General features: G+C 42.4%; 1 protein-coding gene across 27 annotated transcripts in view; it reads right to left on the reverse strand.

Annotated features, from left to right (window-relative positions):
* LOC137528845 (leucine-rich repeat and fibronectin type III domain-containing protein 1-like protein) overlaps window positions 1–22,834 on the reverse strand; it is a 688,143-nt gene that overhangs the window by 321,601 nt on the left and 343,708 nt on the right. The window contains exon 1 of one of the 27 annotated variants that reach the window (XM_068250507.1): window positions 10,693–10,774. The exons of the other annotated variants lie outside the window; for them this stretch is intronic. The gene's annotated coding sequence lies outside the window, so the exon portion shown is untranslated. Of the gene's footprint in view, window positions 1–10,692; window positions 10,775–22,834 lie in introns of those variants that run through there. 27 annotated transcript variants of the gene reach the window in all.

Here is a 22,834-nt window from a genome sequence, read left to right on the forward strand (position 1 = left end):
ATGATGGAACCACCACCATATTTTACAGTAGGTAGCAGGTGTTTTTCTTGGAATGCTGTGTTCTTTTTCCTGCATACATAACACCCCTTGTTATGCCCAAATAACTCAATTTTAGTTTCATCAGTCCACAGCACCTTATTCCAAAATGAAGCTGCCTTGTCCAAACGTGCTTTAACATACTTCAAGCGGCTCTGTTTGTGCTGTGGGCGGTAAAAAGGCTTCCTCTGCATCACTCTCGCATACAGCATCTCCTTGTGTAAAGTGTGCCAAATGGTTGAATGATGCACACTGACTCCATCTGCAGCAAGATGATGTTGTAGGTCTTTGGTGCTGGTCTGTGTGGGTTGACTCTGACTGTTCTCACCATTCGTCTCTTCTGTTTATCCAAATTTTTTCTTGGTCTGCCACTTTGAGCCTTAACTTGAACTGAGACTGTGGTCTTCCATTTTCTCAATATATTCCTCACTGTGGAAACAGACAGCTGAAATCTCTGAGACAGCTTTCAGTATCCTTCCCCTAAACCATGATGGTTAACAATCTTTGTCTTCAGGTCATTTGAGAGTTGTTTTGAGACCCCCATGTTGCTACACTTAAGAGAAAATTAAAAGAGGAGGGAAACTTACAATTGACCTCCTTAATACTCTTTCTCATAATTTGATTCACCTGTGTATGTAGGTCAGGGGTCACTGAGCTTACCAAGCCAATTTGAATTCCAATAATTAGTTCTAAAGGTTTTGGAATTAATACAATTACAACAGTGCCCACATTTATGCACCTGCCTAATTTTATTTAAACAATTATTGCACACTTTCTGTAAATGCAATAAACTTCATTTCACTTCTCAAATGTCACTGTGTGTGTCTCCTATATAATATATTTAACTGACATTTTTTATCGTAACAACCAATGACTTATACAGGAAAATCATGACGATTAACAAGGTTGCCCAAACTTTCGCATCCTACTGTATGTGGGGAAAGCTCCCTGGTCTTCATATTCAACTGGAGGAATCCGTCTAATATGAAAAGTCCGGGGCCCTTGTCTGCCATGTGCAGCAGTGTTTGTGAAAATAAAAACGGCCAGAGACCGGTAACGGGGGACACAATGACAGCAAGCAGCACCAGGACATTTGATCAAAGTTAATATGGGCTTTATTTTAAATATTTTACCATGGTTCGGGGTACTTAAAAGTGAAACCCTACATGCTGATAGAACAGACATCTGTTCAGTCAATGATTTTTTTTACAAGCATTATTTCAGATTGCATGCCCCGATTTATGAGTAGACATAAAACATACCTCACAGCCTTTCTGACAGCACAATGGCTAGCGGGTGTGCTAGTTTGCTGATTACTGCTGGGGATTACCCCCCAGAGTTCCTATGCTTTCTGCTTTGTGCAGTTAATTACTCATACAGAAATATAGATTTCAAATCTACTGGGCTGTAAGTGGACAAGATGAACTTTAGATAAAAGTATTGATTTTTATAAATGAAGCATTTTTTAATTATTTTTGAACTTACAGACACTTTAAGATGTTCATAGCTGGATGCAAACTAAAACATCACTCTAATTATAATAAAATTACAAAAATAGTAAAAAAAAAATCCACCAAAGATCAAAAACTGTCCAGCAGGTCTTAACAAAAAAAGAACACAGTTTTGGCCTAACTTTAATTGCAAAAACCTAAACAAACTTAAATAGAGAGCTGAACATGCTTCAAGATGCTTAAAGGATACCTTAGTCATCTAAAAATGATGCCCTGTGTGTGTGTGTGTGTGGGGGGGGGGGGGGGGGAGGTGCGCATAGGCTTACCGCACCTCCTGTGGCCCAATGTCTACCTCCGTTCACCTGCATTGCCTCCCGTTATCCTCTTCCTGGTCGAGGTGGTCGGGTGCCCCAGAAATATTGTGCTGCACATGGGCATGGTGTCCTCTAAAGGTGGCCATTAAAGGTCCAAAATTTGGATTTTCTTGATTGGTTGTGATAGATAGGAAGCAAAGATTGGTTCGTTGATGGTGTGGTGAACGATTTTTCTTCCGATCAGAATTTCTGATCGCTCAAACGATTTTTCGCTAGAAATTGGACCATTAGTGGTCACCTTTAGGGTGGCTTGAGCGCGCCAGGTACGTCATGGCACGTGCACAAGCCGCCCCAAGAGGACACCATGCGCATGTGCAGCGCACCATACGCACCATATGCATGCGCAGCACAGTATTTCCGAGGCAAAGGTCGCTGACAACTCCGACCATAAACAGGATAAGGGGAGGCAATGCAGGTTAACGGAGGCAGACGCTGGGCCACGGGTAAGCCTATGAGCACCTCCCCCCACACACACAGGACGTCATTTTTAGATTTTAATAAGGACTAAGGTATCCTTCAAACCTGTATAACCAGTCATTCCTGCGAAACATTGCTCTTACAACATTACTATCCACTAGTTTTGAGGCTATGTCCTTTGGATTCTCTGTGTTAGTTTAAAGACATTACCGGTAAATCTTTTATTGCTTTTCATGTTTGCTTAACTTACAAAATCACTTGTGAAGCACCGAAAAATGTCAAACAAAGGTTTATATCTAAGGCTGGGCGCTACACGTTTTTTTACTACTCAAAAGGTCCACACATTTTCTCAGCTGCTACAGTAAAAATGCACACGGTGTCTAGAAAAAGCTTGCATGCAGGCAGTGTTTTCATGCCTGTGATTAATACATTTAAAGGGAACCTGAGACGGGGTGGGAGAGAAAAATGATACATACCTGGGGCTTCCTCCAGCCCCCTCCAGGCTGATTGCTCCCACGTCGTACTCCTCTGCTCCCTGGATCGTCTGGAATTCGGCCCCAAATGTCCATAGTAGTCTGCAGTACGCAGAAGGTGAAGGGGAGGCGTGCATGGCCAGACTGCACCTGCACCGACTAGTCCCGATTGAAGGACTTTCGAGCCAAATTCCAAACGATCCAGGCCGCGGAGGAGGACGGCAACATAGCGATCAGCCTGGAAGGGTGTGGAGGAAGCCCCAGGTTGGTTCTCTCTACCTCCCCATCTCAGGTACACTTTAACTACTTTAAGACTGCCTCACGCCAATGGGCGTGACCACGGTGGCAGCCCCAGGACCGCCTAACGCCAATTGCCGTCAAGACCTGTGGCTGCAGTTTCCCAGGGAACATCCGCGCGCATGCGCAATCGTTCCCTGCCACTTCACGGAACAGAGTTCCGTGATTAGCCTGCTAGCCGCCGATCGCGGCTAGCAGGCTGTTTGTAAACGAAAGGGGAAAGAAATCTCCTTTGTTTACAACTGTACAGCACTGCGGTCCCCGGCAGCACTGTACGAGATCGCCGATCCCGGCCTCTGGTTGGCCAGGGAGCGCCGTCTTTTCATAGGCTGATGCCTATGAGAGGCGGAACAGGACGGATCGCCATCCTGTTCAACTCTCTTTACGGAGGGGAGGAGAGAAGGGGAGGGAGGGAGAGAGAGCCTCATAGAGGCTGGGGAAAAAAAATAAATAAAGGGCCGCAGCGATCGGACCCCTCCGGCAGCATGTCCCCTTAGGGACTAAAAAAGGAGGAGAGTCCAATCGCTGGGCTGGGCTGAAAAGCCTGCACAGCCCAGTACTGCAAAAAATGGCCTGGTCTTTAGGGGGGGTTAGCACTGTGGTCGTCAAGTGGTTAAAGCGGTATGAAACCCTGACATAATATTCAATAAAAACATGTTTTCCTACTTTTTATATGCCATATGGTTATCATATTTGCTTTTGTGCATAAGTATTATTATTTATTTAGAAATTATAAGTTCCCAAAGTACACTTTTTTTTCTCTGAGAGCTGACTTTGCATTTTATTTATAACTGCTTTATTCATGTTCTAACGTAAGCATAAATGCTTTCTGATTGTTTGACTGTTTTCAGGAGAGCCTGCAGTGTCAGAGAAGTGTTTATTTACATACCTCACTTGATATAATTAAATACAAGATAACATTATCTCCACTTCGGATGTGTCCAGCTTTGCTGGCAGGGAACTTCCAAGTCCTGTGTGTAACCCTTTGAATGCTGTTCTAGTAAAAAACAAAAAGCTGGTTGTATATAATATGCTGTAAATAATCTATTAGAGCAAAAGAAGAAATGCTGGGTTTCATTCTGCTTTAAATCTGAGCGAGCCCTTTGATTAGCATGTGTTATCAGTTTAAATGTGTTTATAACATCCGGAAACGCTCACTATCACACCTAAGTCTGCGCCATGCAGGGCCGGGCTGAGGCAGAGGCGAGGGAGGCTTTAGGCTCAGGGCGCAGTTTAGGAGGGGACGCACAACTCACTCAGCTATATCATTCCCCTATTGTGTTTGAAGCAGAGAGAAATAAGAAAAGGGGATACATGGCAGTGACTGCAAGCCAGATAACTAGAGATCAAGGTGTTAGGGGCCTGGGGCTCCTCTTAGTCTAATAGCAATCAGTGGGTGACTGTTGGGGTGGGGGGAATGAGGGGGCGCACTTTTTGTGTCTCAGCCTTGGGTGCTGGGTAACCTTGTCTCGGCTCTGGCGCCATGCCTTCAGGCACCTGCAGTTACATCCCGCACAGTAGAGCAGTGTTGAATGCAGAGCCTGCAAGGAAGCTGTGAATACTATAACTGAATAAAGGGGAGGTTACTCCCCTGTAGGAAGTGACATCACTGATCACAAAACTATGCAGGAGAGGTAGTGGTGTGTGCTTGGCAGACATTGCTCTCAGCACAGGTGATATGGAATGCCATGATTTTTTTAGTTTTTTTCCCCAATTAAGAGTCAACTCCTTCTAAAACTGGTGATTGTTTAATTTTTATTGTCACTTTTATAAGTATGGAGAAATAAAAAATGGTGTTATTTCTGCAGAAACAATTATTTATATTTCTTTACACAATCAGGCTGCACAGTTTTACTATATGAAACCAGATACAGGTAGTCTCTGGGTTAGATTCTTCCTGACTTACAACAAACAACTTGCTGATACAAACGGCACACCCGTCCCAATGATGTCACTTTTATATTCAAGGAGAAGATGGATGACAACTTGTCTGAGTTGTGTGGGACATTTTAAGTGGTGAATTAATGCCAATAGGGAGAAGGGCACACTGGACACACAGGGTGACATAAGGGGACACTAAAGACACATGATGGCAGAGTGGAGGCACTGGGAGCCAGAGGGGGACACAGGAGACACATGATGGCACAGTGAAGGCAAAGGGGGACACTGGAGGTACAGTGGAGGCACAGGGGGACAGAGGGGGACACTGGAGACACAGGACGGCAGAGTGGAGGCAAAGGGGGACAGAGGAGGACACTGAAGACACAGGATAGCAGAGTGGAGGAACCGGGGGACAGAGGGGGACACTGGAGACACATGATGGCAGAGTGGAGGCACAGGAGGACTGAAGGGGACAGTAGCAGCACAGTGGAGGTACAGGGGGACAGAGGGGGACACATGATAGCACAGTGGAGGCAAAGGGGGACAGAGGGGGACACTGGAGGCACGTTGGAGGCACAGAAGGAAAGAGGGGGACACTGGAGACACAAGACCAGCAGAGTGGAGGCACAAGGGGGCAAAGGGATACACTGGAGACATAGGGTGGCAGAGTGTGGTGCACAGGGGGAAATATGGGGACACTGGAGGCACATGATGGCAGAGAGGAGGCACAGGGGGACTGAGGGGGACACTGGAGAAACAGGATAGCTGAGTGGAGGCACAAAGGGGGGCATGGGAAACACAGGATAGCTGAGTGGAGGCACAAAGGGTCAAAGGGGGACATAGGAGACACAGGATGGCTGAGTAGAGGCACAGGGGGACAGAGGAGGACAGTGGAGACACAGAATAGCTAAGTGGAGAAACAGGGGGGACAGAGGGAGATACAAGATGGCACGGTGCACGGGGACAATGGAGACACAGGATGGCACAGTGGAGGCACAGGAGGATGGAGGGGACACTGGAGACAAAGGATGGTTGAGTGGAGGCACAGGGGGACAGAGGGGGGACACTGGAGGCAAAGAGGGACACAATGACTTACATACAAATTCAGCTTAAGAACAAACCTATAGTCCCTAACTCATTTGCTAACCAGAGACTACCTATATATTTTTCTAAAAAAAAAAATGCAGTCTAGGTATGCTGGTTCAGTTATTCTCTCCAACATCCTCCACTATTTCCCCGCTCAAGAGAACGTTAGTAAATCAGCGTCGCCTCACTACTGAGCGCAGAACATTAGACTCTCCGCTCGTTCTTATGGTGCTCCAGAGGCCCCGTGCCGAGATGAAGCCGAAACGAGAAGACCTGCCTCAGCCTCGGGACCATTCATCAAAATCTGCAAATGTCAAGCGTGATATAGCACATGCCACTCTCATAAAATAAAACACTAATGAACTTATTGGCGACTTTTAATAAACTTTGAAATAATGGCAGAAGCGTTCCCATCAAGAGCGGCCCTTCATTTAAATGCAAATGTCGCGGGGCCGTATCATTTTTATCAGCGGTGGAGGTGCGGGCTTCGAACGTGGCGGCACCTTTCTGCACAGACCATGTTATTTCGTCGGAAGGGTAATTTTAAGGTGATAATGATTTAATGAAATGATTCAGTACAAGTCTATCAAATCAGTCACTCAAAAGGAAGTCGTATTGTAGGATTCCGTGTTACCGGGTGGCGTAATGGGCGGCGTTGTCAGATTAATCATCTATAATGACATTTAGATTAGCGGTGGTGACGGATGTAATGACAGGTCTCCCGTTCAGTGGGTCTCATCGGTCTTCATTCACTTTAGTGAGGGATGGTTGGAGCGGCAGGTATTAAAATAACAACCGCAGAAAATGTCAGCGCCCAATAACTGTGTTAAAAGCGGGAGGAAGTGGGCGGGAGGCTTCCCTCGTGTTGACACAGCAGAGCCTGCCTGCCAGATACCGGCTCAGTGAGGAGTCACTATAGGCCCATTACAACACCTGAAGATGACAGTGCATCACTGTATACCAGCAGAATGCGTTACTTCCGCCCTGTGGTAACAGCATGCAGCTCTGTAATCTGTAACTAAGGCTCATATTGCCAGCATGAAGGGATATAATAGCAGCTCAAACATCTCTTTCATCACTTATCCCTGCTAAAGTGTGTTTAAGTTGTTGTTGCACGTATAATTAAAATGTGCTTAAAATAAGGCCAAGATCCCTCAGTTTATACTACAAGCTTCAGTATGTTCAGCATAGGATGTAATGCTGGGTACACACAATGCCATTTCCTGTCTGATTGACGGGTAACCTGACAAGGAAGTTGCATCGTGTGTACATGTCCAAACTGCTCCCGATCGATAACGTGATCGATTTTTACATGATAACTGCAAAATATTGTGCAGATCGGACATGATGGAAATAATCAACCGCTTCCTGTCGATCGGATGGAAAATAGCATCTTGTGTACCCAGCATTATTTGGGGTTATACTGGCAGTACACTAACTGCAGTGTGTACTGGTCACTATTTCAAAACAAAAAGCCTGGGGCTTCCTCCAGCCCCATGCGCACAGATCGCTCCCATGCCGCCGTCCTCCGCTGCCTGCCGCTCCGGTACCGGGTCCTGTACTTCGGCCAGTTGCAGCCAGTCTGCGCCAGAGGATGTGCACTCTCTATGTATTTTCCAGTGGCCGCAGGAGAGTTACGTAGAGAGTGCATTTCACTTGCACAGACTGGCTGTGACTGGCTGATGGGACCCGGTACCGGAACTGTAGGCAGTGGAGGACGTCGGTGTGGGAGCGATCCGTGCACATGGGGCTGGAGGAGGCCCCAGGTATATATACATCTTTTATTATTTTAAGTCTCTGGTACACTTTAAAGGTGTCTCATTAGTCTTACAGAACAAATTGTTCAGATCTAACCAGGCAAAGAAAATCCCCGGATACTTGTAAAGGACAACACTAAAAAGGGTCAATAATTCATAGATTTGAGCTCTGGCATACTTCAAGGAAGGTGTCATTGAGCAGAGACAATGACACAGTGAAAACTTAAAAACTAGATTTAAATATAAAATAAAACTGTGGGATAAAAAAAAAATGGAGAAAGAGGAGAGATACAATTGTTTTTCTCATCAGTTTATTTATTTTCACCCCGGATGTCCTTTAAGAGCAGGAAATCCATCTAACTCTGCCAACAGTCCGGCTCCCGGACACACTGCAAAGGCCAAGCAACCCATGAGTCAGTGCATGGCACACCAAAGGAGGAGTGAGTCACTGGAACAGTCACCACTAAACTGGGAAGGAGGGCCTCAGACACCATTGATCATCAGCATACAAGGCTGCCTCATTATAGTTATCTAGTTATTGCTGACTAGATATGGTCAGTTAGATGCAAATAATTTGGAGTTGATGCAGGGTTAGGCACATTTTTCTATACAAATGTATGCAGCTTGAAAAAATGGACCAATCAAATTTTATTTCAGCAGGATTGGTTGGTTCATTTTTAAGCTGCATAAATGTGCATACAAAATTTGCATAATGCTGCATCAACTTGAAAGCATTTGCATCTAATTGTATTGATGATTAGTCACTTCTTTCAATGCTGAGATATTTAGAAGTGTTGTTGTGATCATAGCTAGCCTATCACAGCAGGCCCTTCCCTCAGGCCTCGTTCACATTGCGTTCCGTTCGCTTGGCCGTTAGCGTTGGACGGTTTTTGGCGTGTCTTTTAGATTCCTGGTGCTTGAGTGGGCGATTTGTTTTTGTGCAAAACGGTTTTCTAAGCGTTTCTTTTCCATTTTTTCATTCACTCCCTGATGCAAGTCAGGAAGTGAACTCTTTGACCCAGAAAATAATAAATACAATGTATTTATTCTTAAAAACGTGAACGCAATCATTGCACAAAGCGATTTTGTGAGCGTTTTGCGTCTTTCCTATACCTTCCATTGAGGAAAAATAGCTGAAAAATTGTACAGGCATCGCTTTGCTGAGCGGATCAGAAATGAACCGCTCAGTTGAGAACTCTCTCATAGGGAATCATTGCACAAGCGTCGTTAGGGCAATTTTGAAAATCGCTCGTGCTTGAAAAAAGGGCAAAAACGCCCTTAGTGTGAACGAGCTCTCAAGGCCACACATCAAGTGGAGCTGATTATAATCTGAAGCCTCAGTAGCTGCCTCTGACCAATCAGAGTCTGCTTACCTCTACATAATCCTTGGTGTATATATAAAGCATTGATTATTTCAGTCAGAACTGTCTGTGGATGATCCATTCCCAGGGGTGGGACTGTAATCAGAATGGTTATACCAGCCATATTAGTGGGCATAGTAATATAACACTTAAAGGAATACTATTGATACCCAAGTGTTCTAAAATGACAGTGTGCAAATAATATCTAAGTAGCTGTGTAAACATTTTCCTACTTTTCATGTTAAATATCAGAGGCAAAAACTGTAATTTATTGAGGGTAGGATTTAGCTATATTGGGACAAATCAATTGCAGAAGGGGTGTCTGCTTCAATGCACAGCCAGAGTTGCATATCAGACTACAGAAAGCAAATATCAAACATATCAAACTCTGAAAGCAAAAACAGTATGAAAAGCTGTGACAATTAGTTACATACCCTCTGCTCTATTCAGACACGTCAGTCAGAAACACAGGACACAGGAGCTGCAGCTGTTGGGAGCTCGCTTCTTTGTCACACACAGAGCTACACATAGAGTTAACTGATCAAGTGTGAGGGGAATTTCCCCTCTCCTCATGGCTCAGTCAGCCGTCAGTTTTGGCGCCAGTAAACTTTGAAAGTATTTTGCTAACAGTAAACAAAGAAGTTGCTACTAAAATGTATACACCAGTACTTAGCAGCACTTCCCAAAAAATGCCTGTGTCAATTGAAAAAAATATGTGAATCGCACTGTAAAAAAAATGTTGCCCAATTAGACATTTTATTAGACAAAATGTCTAATTAATCAGAAATTAAGGTGGATTTAAACATTTATGATAAATTTTTTGTTCAATAAATCGTCCATATGATATTAAGTGCAAAAAATGGTTGCAAGATTGATCTGCAATGTTAGACTTTAGTTGATCATAAAACAATAGTTTGTTATATCGATCAATTAACGATCAAACAGCAAAAGTGATAATTGAATAGCGTATGGCCAGCTTTGGGCTGTAACGGTTGAAAGATTCGATCAATATGCTCAATCTCTCCATTAACCAGGAGTGAATTCTTCTTCCACAGATCGAACACCACCAAGAAATTATCAATTTGTGGGTCGTTAAAGGAGCAGATGTGGCAGTAATTATTGACTGGCTCTGCACATAACACACCTTAGGCTTAATGAATTACTTTCAATGTGCACTGATAAGGCACCTATAGTTTAACGCTTGGCAATGCATTATGCATAACATGAATGCTATTACAGGTAATGTGTGCTCCTATTATTATACATCACTAGCAATGCCTAAACGTTATGGGCACATGTTACCAAAACATGTAGTAGTTTTCACGTAATCTACATTATGCGTGTTATATGTCATACACTGCAGTGCGTTAGATTTAACATACGCTATCAGCACACAGCAAAGTTTAGTGAATTAGGCCCCATGTGTTTGTGCAACCCACCAATCAATACAGCCAAAACCTAGTGGAATTAACTTTAAAGTAAAAGACTACTATCACACAGCAATATTACTGTTACTACTGCCAGCAGTGTATAATGTATTACTTTACTAGCCACAGTACCTGATTAATGTGAACTTTCCTGAAGAAGCGTAACGCGCATTTTCCATAGCAATACTCACATTACCCATGTAGCATGCGTTGTACTAACTGCGTAATGCACAGTACACTGCTGGCGGTTGTAACTGAAATGTTGCCATGAACTGCCTGCACAGAGCAATATTACCAGTGGTTAGTGCATCAACATCTATCTATATATCTATCTATCCATCTATCTCTGCAGTATCATTCTGTTCACAATGCCCATCTTTTTTTTCTATCTATTCTATCCACACACAGTGTCAATAAATCAGTCTACTTATTACATCTATCAATCTATCTATCTATCTATCTATCTATCTATCCATTATTTGTCTACTATCTATCTATCTATCTATCTATCTGTCCACAGTTTGTCTATCATCTATCTATTTGTCTGTCTGTGCTTCCTCTGTCTGTCAGTAATATTGCAGTGCATGACTGGGTCTCAGTCAGCGCTTGTGCCGTTGTCTTTGTCTGGTAATGTGTTTCATTCATCAGTGTTTCAGTCAATGTGTGTCAGTCAATGTCTGCATCACAGCACCCCACATAAAGATGAGCAAATCCATTCAAGGGGATCAGACAATTCATAACCGGTGTGGTGTACCATAAAGCGCAGAAGTGATATAATAGCAGCTGATTCTAACACCACATTTTCTGCATTTCTGAATTTCTCTGCAGTTTTAAATTAGCAGCAATCTGTAAAATTCAATGAACATTGTGCTGTAATTGGTAGTTTGCCAACAGCTGAATGTTCTCCAGTGGCCCAACTTTAATGTGCTTTTTCTTGTTTTTCTGTTTTGTTTCTTTATACACCTGCATCATTTATACATTAAAGTGCATTGCTTTTAACAGTTGGGCAAAAAGCTCATTAACATGCTGAGTGCGCCGCACATTGCCTCAATGCCTCCAGCAAGGTAAAGACCAGTGTATATGTGAGGCCTGAAGAGTCACCTGTAGTAAATCCTGCCTGGTACGCTGCACCCACGTCTTCCAACCCAGCCTCTCTTTCCCTGATTTATGGCTCCTACCACGATTCTGACCTTTTTCAGTTTCCAACAACTTCACATAATGTAGAACAAATAATGTGGGTATCCTTCGGGGGCCGGAGTCAGCTGTCACAGTTATGATGAGAACGACAATAGAGAAATGTCACCAGGGGGGAGACAATCTAATTTACAGTTCACTTCAGCTCTATGTATCGATTGCTAACATTCCTTAGATCACGCGGGGAGCTGCCTGTGGTGCTGTACGTGGCGAGCGGAGTTCTCCCTTCTACTGAGTACGCTGAGAGGAGATGTGTATGTACAAAAACTGAACATAATTGTGAGAAGTGGTCCATTGTGCTGACTATAGCAAAAAGAGGTAAACCTATTGCTGAAAACAAAGGAACTGTCCTCAGTGCTGAAATAAGTTAAAGTGGATCCGAGATAAACTTTTACTCATTGCATAATTGTGTTCCTTTCATATAGTTTATAGGGCATTCCTCAAGTCAAATCATTTTTTGTTTTGTTTTAATACTCTAATTCCCTATAAACTAAACAAGCCACGCCACAGCTCCTTTTATGCCTTGGTACTGTAGCAAGGGCTTATGGCAGCTCAGTCTGGGCAGGAGGAGGAGGAGGTTACTAGCCATTGATTTCAGAGGCAAAGGGGAGGAGGGAGGAGACTAAATTTACACACAGGCAAGCTGATAGCATCTCCAGCCCTCAGCCTGTGACAATGTGACAAACAGAACATGGCTGCCCTCAATGTATCACAGGAATAAATAATCATAAACTTTTGAAGCTGTTTGCAGCTAGATATGCTGTGTAAACTATCTGAACTTTAGATAAGATATATAGACAAGTTACTTGTTATAGTTAGTTTTTCATCTCAGATTCACTTTAAGATATGGATAGAGAGTAGCTAAGTAGCTGTCCATGGTCTTGAATCTAGTAATAAGACTGTCCATAATGCTGGTAAGAGTTGTTCATAATACTGAATCTAGTGGTATAAATTGTCCAGAGTGCAGCGACAGATACAAGCTACAGAGAGTCATCAGGTCAGCAGAGAGAATCATAGGGAAACTCCTCCCCCCGCTTGACTGCCTCTTCTACTCCAGACTGCGTTCCAGGGCTCAAAGAATTGCAAGTGATCCCTCACACTCGGGCCACCGCTACTTTAGCCGGCTCCCACTGGGGAAGAGACTTCGGGTCATATCCACCAAGACAGCTAGGCACAAGAACACTTTCTTTCCCTCGGCTGTCAACCTTCTGAACTCTATTAAATGGCTCTGCTAGAACAGAGGCCCCGGCCTCCAGCATCACAGTGTTTAGCCGCCCAGCTCTGCACGGACAATAATGATTTGTTTATGTTTATTATGTCTGTTCTGTCTTAGTCTATAGTTCTGAATCTGTCATAGCAATTTGTCTTCCCTCCTGAGCTGTTTTTACATCTTCTGTGCCAACCCCAATTCCGGGCATGACTTTGGGTCCGGCTTGGTGAATAAAACCTATTCTGATTCTGATTCTGAATATTCGGGCGGAAGCTTTCCATGGTATTCAATCTAGTGGTAGGGGCTGAAGTGACAACTGAAGTGAGAAGAATATGGAAGCTGCCATATTTATTTCCTGTTAAACAATACCAGTTGCCTGGCAGGCCTGCTGATCTGTTTGGCTTCAGTAGTGTCTGAATCACACCAGAAACAAGCATGCAGCTAATCTTATCGGATCTGACAATAATGTGAGAAACATCTGATCTGCTGCATGCTTGTTCAGGGTCTATGGCTAAAAGCATTAGAGGTAGAGGATCAGAAGGACAGCCAGGCAACTGGTATTGCTTATAAGGAAATAAATATTATATCCTCCATATCCCTCTTGCTTTAGCTGTCCTTGAATGTAGTGGTAGGAATTGTACATAGTGCTGACTGAAATATGCTTACAGCAGAACGAGAGGGAACATTATGTGTTGTGGAAGTTATGCTAGGAGCCGTAATGCTGAAAGTAATGAGATGATCTGTCCACAGCCTTAAAGGACAACTGAAGTGAGAAGAATTTGGGAGCTGGCATATTTATTTCCTTTTAAGCAATACCTGTTGCCTAGCTATCCAGCTTTTAGCCATATACACTGAACAATATGTATGTATATGCAGATCAGATGTTTCTGACATTATTGTCAGATCTGACAAGATTAGCTGCATGCTTGTTTCCTGTGTTATTTAGAGACTGCTGTAGCTAAGTAGATAAACAGGGCTAACAGGCACCTAGTATTGTTTAACAGGAAATAAATATGGCAGCCTCCACATTCTTCTCATGTTACTATTCCTTTAAAGGGGTTCTGTGGATATATTTAAAAAACAAAAACTGACACTTACCTAGGGTCTCAACCCCCCCTCCCCCCCTGCAGCTGTCCTGTCCTGCGCCATCATCTACGATCCTTCGTTCCCCGGCACTGGTCATGGTCCAATTATTTGTCTAACTAGACGAATGCAACTGTGCCTGCGTGGCTACGCATGTCCTAGCTCCCACTTGCGTCTCCAGGAGCTTACTGCGCAGGCGCAGTATGAAGCTTTCTCATACTGCACGTGTGCAGTAAGCTTCCGGAGATGCGAGCGGGAGTGAGGACGCATGCGGCCACGCAGGCACAGTTGCATACTAGTTAGACGAATAATTGGACCATGACTGGTGGCGGGAAACGGAGGATCGTAGAGGACAGAGCGGGACAGGACAGTTGCAGGGGGCGGTAGAGGCCCTAGGTAAGTGTCAGTTTTTTTTTTTTAAATATAGCCATAGAAACATTTTAAAGAAACACTGAAGTGAAAAAATTATGATATAATGATTTGTATGTGTAGTACAGCTAAGAAATAAAACATTAAGAGCAGAGACATACGTCTAATATTGTTTCAAGTACAGGAAGAGTTAAGAAACTTCAGTTGTTATCTATGCAAAAGAGCCATTGAGCTCCACGACTTTCAAAGTCCCAGAGAGCTCTGTCTTCTGAAGCTTATTATCTCAACTGTCAGTCATTGTATTTTCTTTTTCTTTGCAGAGAAGCGTTAAAAAGTTCACTTGCCCGTTCTGTAAAATCATTTAGAATGCTGAGTAGTGTGTAAACTGTAAATATTAGAGAATGATGCAATGTTATAAAAAAAAGTTATGAAAATAAAAATATGAGAATATTTTCTTTGTTACTAATGTTCTAGTAATTATCCGTACTACACAACCAATTCATTACATCATCATTTTTTCCCACTGCAGTGTCTCTTTAAATCTAGTGATAGCAGCTTTCCATACTGCTGAATTGGTAGGAGCTATCCATAGTGCTGAATATAGTAGTTGCAGCTTTAGTGCTGAATCTGGTGAAAGCAGCTTTCCATACTGCTGAGCTGGTAGGAGCTGTCCACAGTGCTGAATCTTGTGATGGCAGCTTTTCATAGTACTGAATATAGTGGTAAGAGCTGCCCACAGTGCTGAACCTAGTAGTAGCAGCAGCAGCTTTACATAGTGCTGAATGGGTAGGAGCTGTCCATAGTGCTGAATCTAGTGATAGCAGCATTCCATATTACTGAATTTGTAGAAGCTGTCCATTGTGCTGAATATTGGGATAGCAGCTTTTCATATTACTGAATATAGCAGCAAGAGCTGTCCATTGTGCTGAAACAAGTAGTAGCAGCTTTAGATAGTGCTGCATATAGTTGTTGAGCTGTCCACAGTGCTGAACCTAGTAGTAGCAGCAGCAGCTTTACATAGTGCTGAATGGGTAGGAGCTGTCCATAGTGCTGAATCTAGTGATAGCAGCATTCCATATTACTGAATTTGTAGAAGCTGTCCATTGTGCTGAATATTGGGATAGCAGCTTTTCATATTACTGAATATAACGGAAAGAGTTGTCCACAGTGCTGAACCTAGTAGTAGCAGCTTTACATAGTGCTGAATATAGTTGTTGAGTTGTCCACAGTGCTGAACCTAGTAGTAGCAGCTTTCCATAGTGCTGAACCTAGTAGTAGCAGCTTTCCATAGTGCTGAATCTAATGATAGCAGCTTTCCATAGTGCTGAATCTAATGATAGCACCTTTCCATAGTGCTGAATCAAATGATAGCAGCTTCCATAGTGCTGAATCTAATGATAGCAACTTTCCATAGTGCTGAATCAAATGATAGCAGCTTTCCATAGTGCTGAATCTAACGATAGCAGCTTTCCATAGTGCTGAATTGGTAAAAGCTGTCCATTATATTGAATCTAGTTATAGCAGCATTGGTAGGAACTATACAGGATCTTCTCAAAAAATTAGCATATTGTGATAAAGTTCATTATTTTCTGTAATGTACTGATAAACATTAGACTTTCATATATTTTAGATTCAAATACACACAACTGAAGTAGTTCAAGCCTTTTATTGTTTTAATATTGATGATTTTGGCATACAGCTCATGAAAACCCACATTTCCTATCTAAAAAAATTAGCATATTTCATCCGACCAATAAAAGGAAAGTGTTTTTAAAACAAAAAAAGTCAACCTTCAAATAATTATGTTCAGTTATGCACTCAAAACTTAGTCGGGAATCCTTTTGCAGAAATGGCTGCTTCAATGCGGCGTGGCATGGAGGCAATCAGCCTGTGGCACTGCTCAGGTGTTTGATAGCGGCCTTAAGCTCATCCAGAGTGTTGGGTCTTGTGTCTCTCAACTTTCTCTTCACAATATCCCACAGATTCTCTATGGGGTTCAGGTCAGGAGAGTTGGCAGGCCAATTGAGCACAGTAATGCCATGGTCAGTAAACCATTTACCAGTGGTTTTGGCACTGTGAGCAGGTGCCAGGTCGTGCAGAAAAATGAAATCTTCATCTCCATAAAGCTTTTCAGCAGATGGAAGCATGAACCCACTTTTGAACCAGAAACAGCGGCAGAAGCGCCTGACCTGGGCTACAGAGAACCAGCACTGGAATGTTGCTCAGTGGTCCAAAGTATTTTTTTCGGATGAAAGCAACTTTTACATGTCATTCAGAAATCAAGGTGCCAGAGTCTGGAGGAAGACTGGGGAGAGGGAAATGCCAAAATGCCTGAAGTCCAGTGTTAAGTACCCACAGTCAGTGATGGTCTGGGGTGCCATGTCAGCTGCTGGTGTTAGTCCACTGTGTTTTATCAAGGACAGGGTCAATGCAGCTAGCTATCAGGAGATTTTGGAGCACTTCATGCTTCCATCTGCTGAAAAGCTTTGTGGAGATGAAGATTTCATTTTTCAGCACGACCTGGCACCTGCTCACAGTGCCAAAACCACTGGTAAATGGTTTACTGACCATGGCATTACTGTGCTCAATTGGCCTGCCAACTTTCCTGACCTGAACCCCATAGAGAATCTGTGGGATATTGTGAAGAGAAAGTTGAGAGACGCAAGACCCAACACTCTGGATGAGTTTAAGGCCGCTATCGAAGCATCCTGGGCCTCCATAACACCTGAGCAGTGCCACAGGCTGATTGCCTCCATGCCACGCCGCATTAACGCAGTCATTTCTGCAAAAGGATTCCCGACCAAGTATTGAGTGCATAACTGAACATAATTATTTGAAGGTTGACTTTTTTTTTTGTGTTAAAAACACTTTTCTTTTAGTGGTCGGACGAAATATGTTAATTTTTTGTGATAGGAAATTTGGGTTTTCATGAGCTGTATGCCAAAATCATCAATATTAAAACAATAAAAGGCTTGAACTACTTCAGTTGTGTGTATTTGAATATAAAATATATGAAAGTCTAATGTTTATCAGCATATTACAGAAAATAATGAACTTTATCACAATATGCAAATTTTTTGAGAAGATCCTGTGTATAGCGCTGAAACTAGTGACAGCAGATGTTCATAGTGCTGAATAGAGATGGTCAATGAGATGAAAATAATCCCGAATTAATGCAGGGTTATGTAAATGTTGAATGCAAATGTATGCAGCTTGAAAGTGGACTAATCAAGTCCCACCAAGGTTTAATTGGTTTAGTCCATTTTCAAGCATATATTTACAGACAGGATTTGCATAACCTTGCAATAATTTGGAATGATCTGCATCTCATTGATCTCTAGTGCTAGGAACTGTCCATAGTGCTTAACTACTTTCACCTTTTGGAAGCTGCTATTATGTCCAAAAGGCTGCATCTGCACTGCTGCGCCTGCGCACTCCAGTGCCGCCGGTTAGCCCGGTGATCAATGAATGGGAACACAGTTCTCATTCATTGATCAAAGTCCCCATTAGAAAGACCGACGGGCTTCTTTTAGAAGCCCTGATCTTAATAAAGAAACAGTTTCCCCACCTCCCTTTACTTCCTGTAAGCGAGAGAGCTTGCTATTTATATAAAAAAAATTGCAATAAAAAAACAAAAAAACGAAATATAAATAGTTACCTAAGGGTTTGAACTTTTTAATTATGCATGTGAAGAGGGAATATTACTATTATTTTTTAAATTCTAAGCTTGTAAATAGTGATGGATGCAAAACTGTAAAAATGCACCTTTACAGTGGGATGCAAAAGTTTGGGCAACCTTGTTAATCATCATGATTTTCCTGTATAAATCGTTGGTTCTTAGGATAAAAAAAGTCAGTTAAATATATCATATAGGCGACACACTCAGTGATATTTGAGAAGTGAAATTAAGTTTATTGGATTTACAAAAAGTGCGCAATAATTGTTTAAATACAATTAGGCAGGTGCATACATTTGGGCAGTGTTGTCATTTTATTGACTCCAAAACCTTTAGAACTAATTATTGGAGTTCAAATTGGCTTAGTAAGCTCAGTAACCCCTGAGCTACATACACAAGTGAATCCAATTATTAGAAAGAGTATTTAACGGGGTCAAGTGTAAGTTTTCCTCCTCTTTTAATTTTCTCTAAAGAGTAAAACATGGGGGTCTCAAAATAACTCTAAAATGACCTGAAGACAAAGATTGTTCACCATCATGGTTTAGGGGAAGGATACAGAAAGCTGTCTCAGAGATTTCAGCTGTCTGTTTCCACAGTTAGGAACATATTGAGGAAATGGAAGACCACAGGCTCAGTTCAGGTTAAGGCTTGAAGTGGCAGAGGCAGACCAAGAAAAATCTCAGATAGACAGAAACGACGAATGGTGAGAACAGTCAGAGTCAACCCACAGACCAGCACCAAAGACCTACAACATCATCCTGCTGCAGATGGAATCACTGTGCATCATTCAACCATTCAGCGCACTTTACACAAGGAGATGCTGTATGCGAGAGTGATGCAGAAAAAGCCGCAGAGCACAAACAGAGCCGCTTGAAGTATACTAAAGCACATTTGGACAAGCCAGCTTCATTTTGGAATAAGGTGCTGTGGACTGATGAAACTAAAATTGAGTTATTTGGGCATAACAAGATGAGTTATGCATGTAGGAAAAAGTACATAGCATTCCAAGAAAAGCACCTGCTACCTTCAGTCAAATATGGTGGTGGTTCCATCATGCCGTGGGGCTGTGTGGCCAGTGCAGGGACTGAGAATCGTGTCAAAGTTGAGGGACGCATGTATTCCACTCAGTATCAGCAGATTCTTGAGACCAATGTCCAGGAATCAGTGACAAAGCTGAAGCTGCGCCGAGGCTGAATCTTTTAACAAGACAACAACCCTAAACACTGCTCAAAATCCACTAAGCCATTCATGCAGAGGAACAAGTACAACGTTCTGGAATGGCCATCGCAGTCCTCAGACATGAATATAATTGAAAATCTGTGGCGTGAGTTCAAAAGAGCAGTCCATGCTCGGAGGCCATCAAACCTGAATGAACTAGAGATGTTTTGTAAAGAGGAATGGTCCAAAATACCTTCAACCAGAATCCAGACTCTCATTGGAATCTACAGGAAGCGTTTAGAGGCTGTAATTTCTGCAAAGAAGGATCTACTAAATATTGATTTCATTTCTTTGTTATTTATTTATTAATTTATGCACCTGCCTAATTTTGTTAAAACAATTATTGCACACTTTCTGTAAGTCCAATAAACTTCATTTCACTTCTCAAATACCACTGTGTGTGTCTCATATATGATATATTTAACTGACATCTTTTATTATTATTATTATTATTATTTATTTATAAAGCGCCAACATATTCCGTGGCGCTGTACAATGTAAGAAAACAAACAAGGGATACATAATGATACAGACAATGATATACATCAAATATGAACACTGATACAAGATACAGCACTGCTGATTACAATTTGATTTAACATGATGACTAAAATGTATAAATTTCTAACAGTGTGCAAGCAATTAAATTAATAACAGTCCATGACACAAAAGGGTGAGAGCCCTGCCCTTGCAAGCTTACAATCTAAAGGAATAAGGTGGAAACAAGGGGTGGGGAAGTATACAGTATATGTACAGGCAGTGCGTAATTAGGTTATTTAGTGGGTGCATGGCCTACGCTAGAGAATATGCTTGTCGGAAAAGGTGGGTTTTGAGGGAGCGTTTAAAGATTTCAAAGGTGAGAGAGTGGCGGATGTGTTGTGGAAGGGCATTCCAGAGGAGGGGTGAGGCACGTGAGAAGTCTTGTACATGTGAATGTGAGGAGGTAATTGTAGAAGAGGATAGAAGAAGCTCGTGTGCAGATCTGAGATTGCGGTTGGGTTGGTATCTGGAGACTAGTGAGGAGATGTACCGGGGAGAGAGATTGTGGAGAGCTTTGTAGGTTAGGGTTAAGAGTTTGAACTGAATCCTCTCATTAATTGGTAGCCAGTGAAGAGCTTGACAGAGAGGGTCAGCAGAGGAACAACCAACAATTTATACAGAAAAATCATGACGATTAACAAGGTTGCCCAAACTTTCGCACCCCACTGTAGTGAGTTGACCTGTCCATAGTGCTGACAAGTGACCAATGTAGACATTTTTGAGGTTAAACACCATCTCCAACATGAAATTTTAACACAATTAACACGCGCTAGATGATCCCCAAATTTCATCTATTTTTAGCAACCTAAAACAGTCCCCAATTAACATGTGTCATCAGCAATAAACATGAACCGACCCATCACTCCTTCACACCACACATACCTAGAAGGGCCCTTCCATAAAAAAGTAAAAAAACTTGGCTTTAAAATTAAGCAGCACACAATGTGTAGATGAAATGCCAATCTCAATTGCAGAAATGTCCTTTATACCGTACTAACGGTGGCAATAGCAGTTTCCTTGCAAAAAGACAGATTCCCATCTAGCACCTATATGAACAGTATATGCTCCAGCTTAATGGCAAAGGTGTACAGACAGTTCCTTGAAAAAATATTAGTTATGTGCACATCGCTTTCTCTGTTGTTTATGCTAAAGCAGACTGTGTAGAACTCACGTGTTCCTGTATGTATACGTCCACATAGGTTGTCAAGGCGTGGAAGCAGGAATCTGGAGTTGCCGTCATTATCATTACAACTCATGAGGAGTGCGGAGGAGAACTATCTTTATTGACAACCTATGTGGACGTATACATACAGGAACACGTGAGTTCTACACACATTCATTTACAAAACCATCTCCAACATGTAAATTCGCTAAGTGAATCAGAAGAAAAGAACACTGGGATGGTTTTAAAAAAAGACATTTGGCAGTTCTTTCTCGCACTGCTGAGTGAGCTAATATTTCCTCAGCAGTGCAGTGCAATTGATTCATGCAATTTGTAATTTGCCTGAGCAAAACAATCACCAGCCCTTAACCTTAGTAATTATTGTAATTAAATAAGGCACCTAATAGCACATACATTTTAATCAACTGAGATGAGGTTTACTGGATCACTTAAAGAGACTCAAAAGGGAAATTTCCTGAGCAAAACTCAATGCATATAATTGGTTATCTTTCACAATATTAATCTAAACATTTGTATAGTGCATTTCTCCTGTCGGAACTCAAAGCACTCAAGAGCTGCAGCCACTCAAGAGGCAGTGTTAGAAAGTCTTGTGTTGAACTCCTTACTGAATGGGTTACTAGCCAGGATTCAGACCCTGGTCTCCCATGTCCAAAGCAGAGCCCTTAACCAGTACACTATCCAGTCACTAATATTATTGAGTTGTCATTTGTTTAGCCAAACCTTGTCTAGTTGAAAATCACCCTGATTCCCTTAAAGTGAACCTTAACTCAAAAATAAAAAATTAGTTTTACTCACCTGGGGCTTCCCTCAGCCCCCTGCAGCTGATCGGTGCCCACATAGAGTCGCTCTGATGCTCCTGGACCCGCCAGCGGCTACTTCCAGTTTCGCCATCACCAGCCATCAGGCTGGGAACGCGAGTGATTCTTCACGTTCCCAGCTACAATAGCACCCCCTATACTGCTATTGTGGCAAGGCCGCAATAGCAGTATAGGGGGTGCTATTGTAGCTGGGAACGCGAAGAATCACTCGCGTTCCTAGCCTGACGGCCAATGACGGCAAACCGGAAGTAGCCGCCGGCGGGTCCAGGAGCATCAGAGCGACTCTACGTGGGCACCGATCAGCTGCAGGGGGCTGAGGGAAGCCCCAGGTGAGTAAAACTCATTTTTTATTTTTGACTTAAGGTTACCTTTAAGGTGGCCACCCATAATACAATAAATGAATCTGATTTTAAAGCAATTTGATAAAAAAACGATCGGATTATTCAAGCAAGAAATCCAAAAGAATTTCCCAATTTCTTTCTGATATAAGTCGATCAGGAGTGGTGGATTTTTCTGATCAATTTTTATGAAACGGAATGGTGTAGGGTAGATTGTCAATTTCTTAATATATACACCCAAGCAATGTTCTCAGAGTTTTTTGTTCATGATTGGGAAAAAACTTAACACATGTGTGGTACATTGGTCAAATTTTTCAAATGTTACAATCAATCAGAAAGATTGTAATCCTTGAACTAAAAAGAAATTTAGAAAATTGTATGGTGTGTGGCCACTTTAAATTGATCAGTTATGCTTGCTTCTTTACTGCTGGCATGGTGAATTTGTGTGATGCCCTCCTCCCCACAGTCAATCTTCCAGAGTGCTTTGGGGCAGAAGGATGCGTGACATCACAGCCTAGGCTAAACATCACTGGGAAGGAGGAGTTACACAACAATATACAGCAATAAATAGTTACAAGAAGCATATTTGATACAGAAACCAGGTTAAAGTGGATCCGAGGTGAACTTTTACGCATTGCATAATTG

Source organism: Hyperolius riggenbachi, chromosome 8 (genome assembly GCF_040937935.1).
Source record: "Hyperolius riggenbachi isolate aHypRig1 chromosome 8, aHypRig1.pri, whole genome shotgun sequence".
Classification (NCBI taxonomy): Eukaryota; Metazoa; Chordata; class Amphibia; order Anura; family Hyperoliidae; genus Hyperolius; species Hyperolius riggenbachi.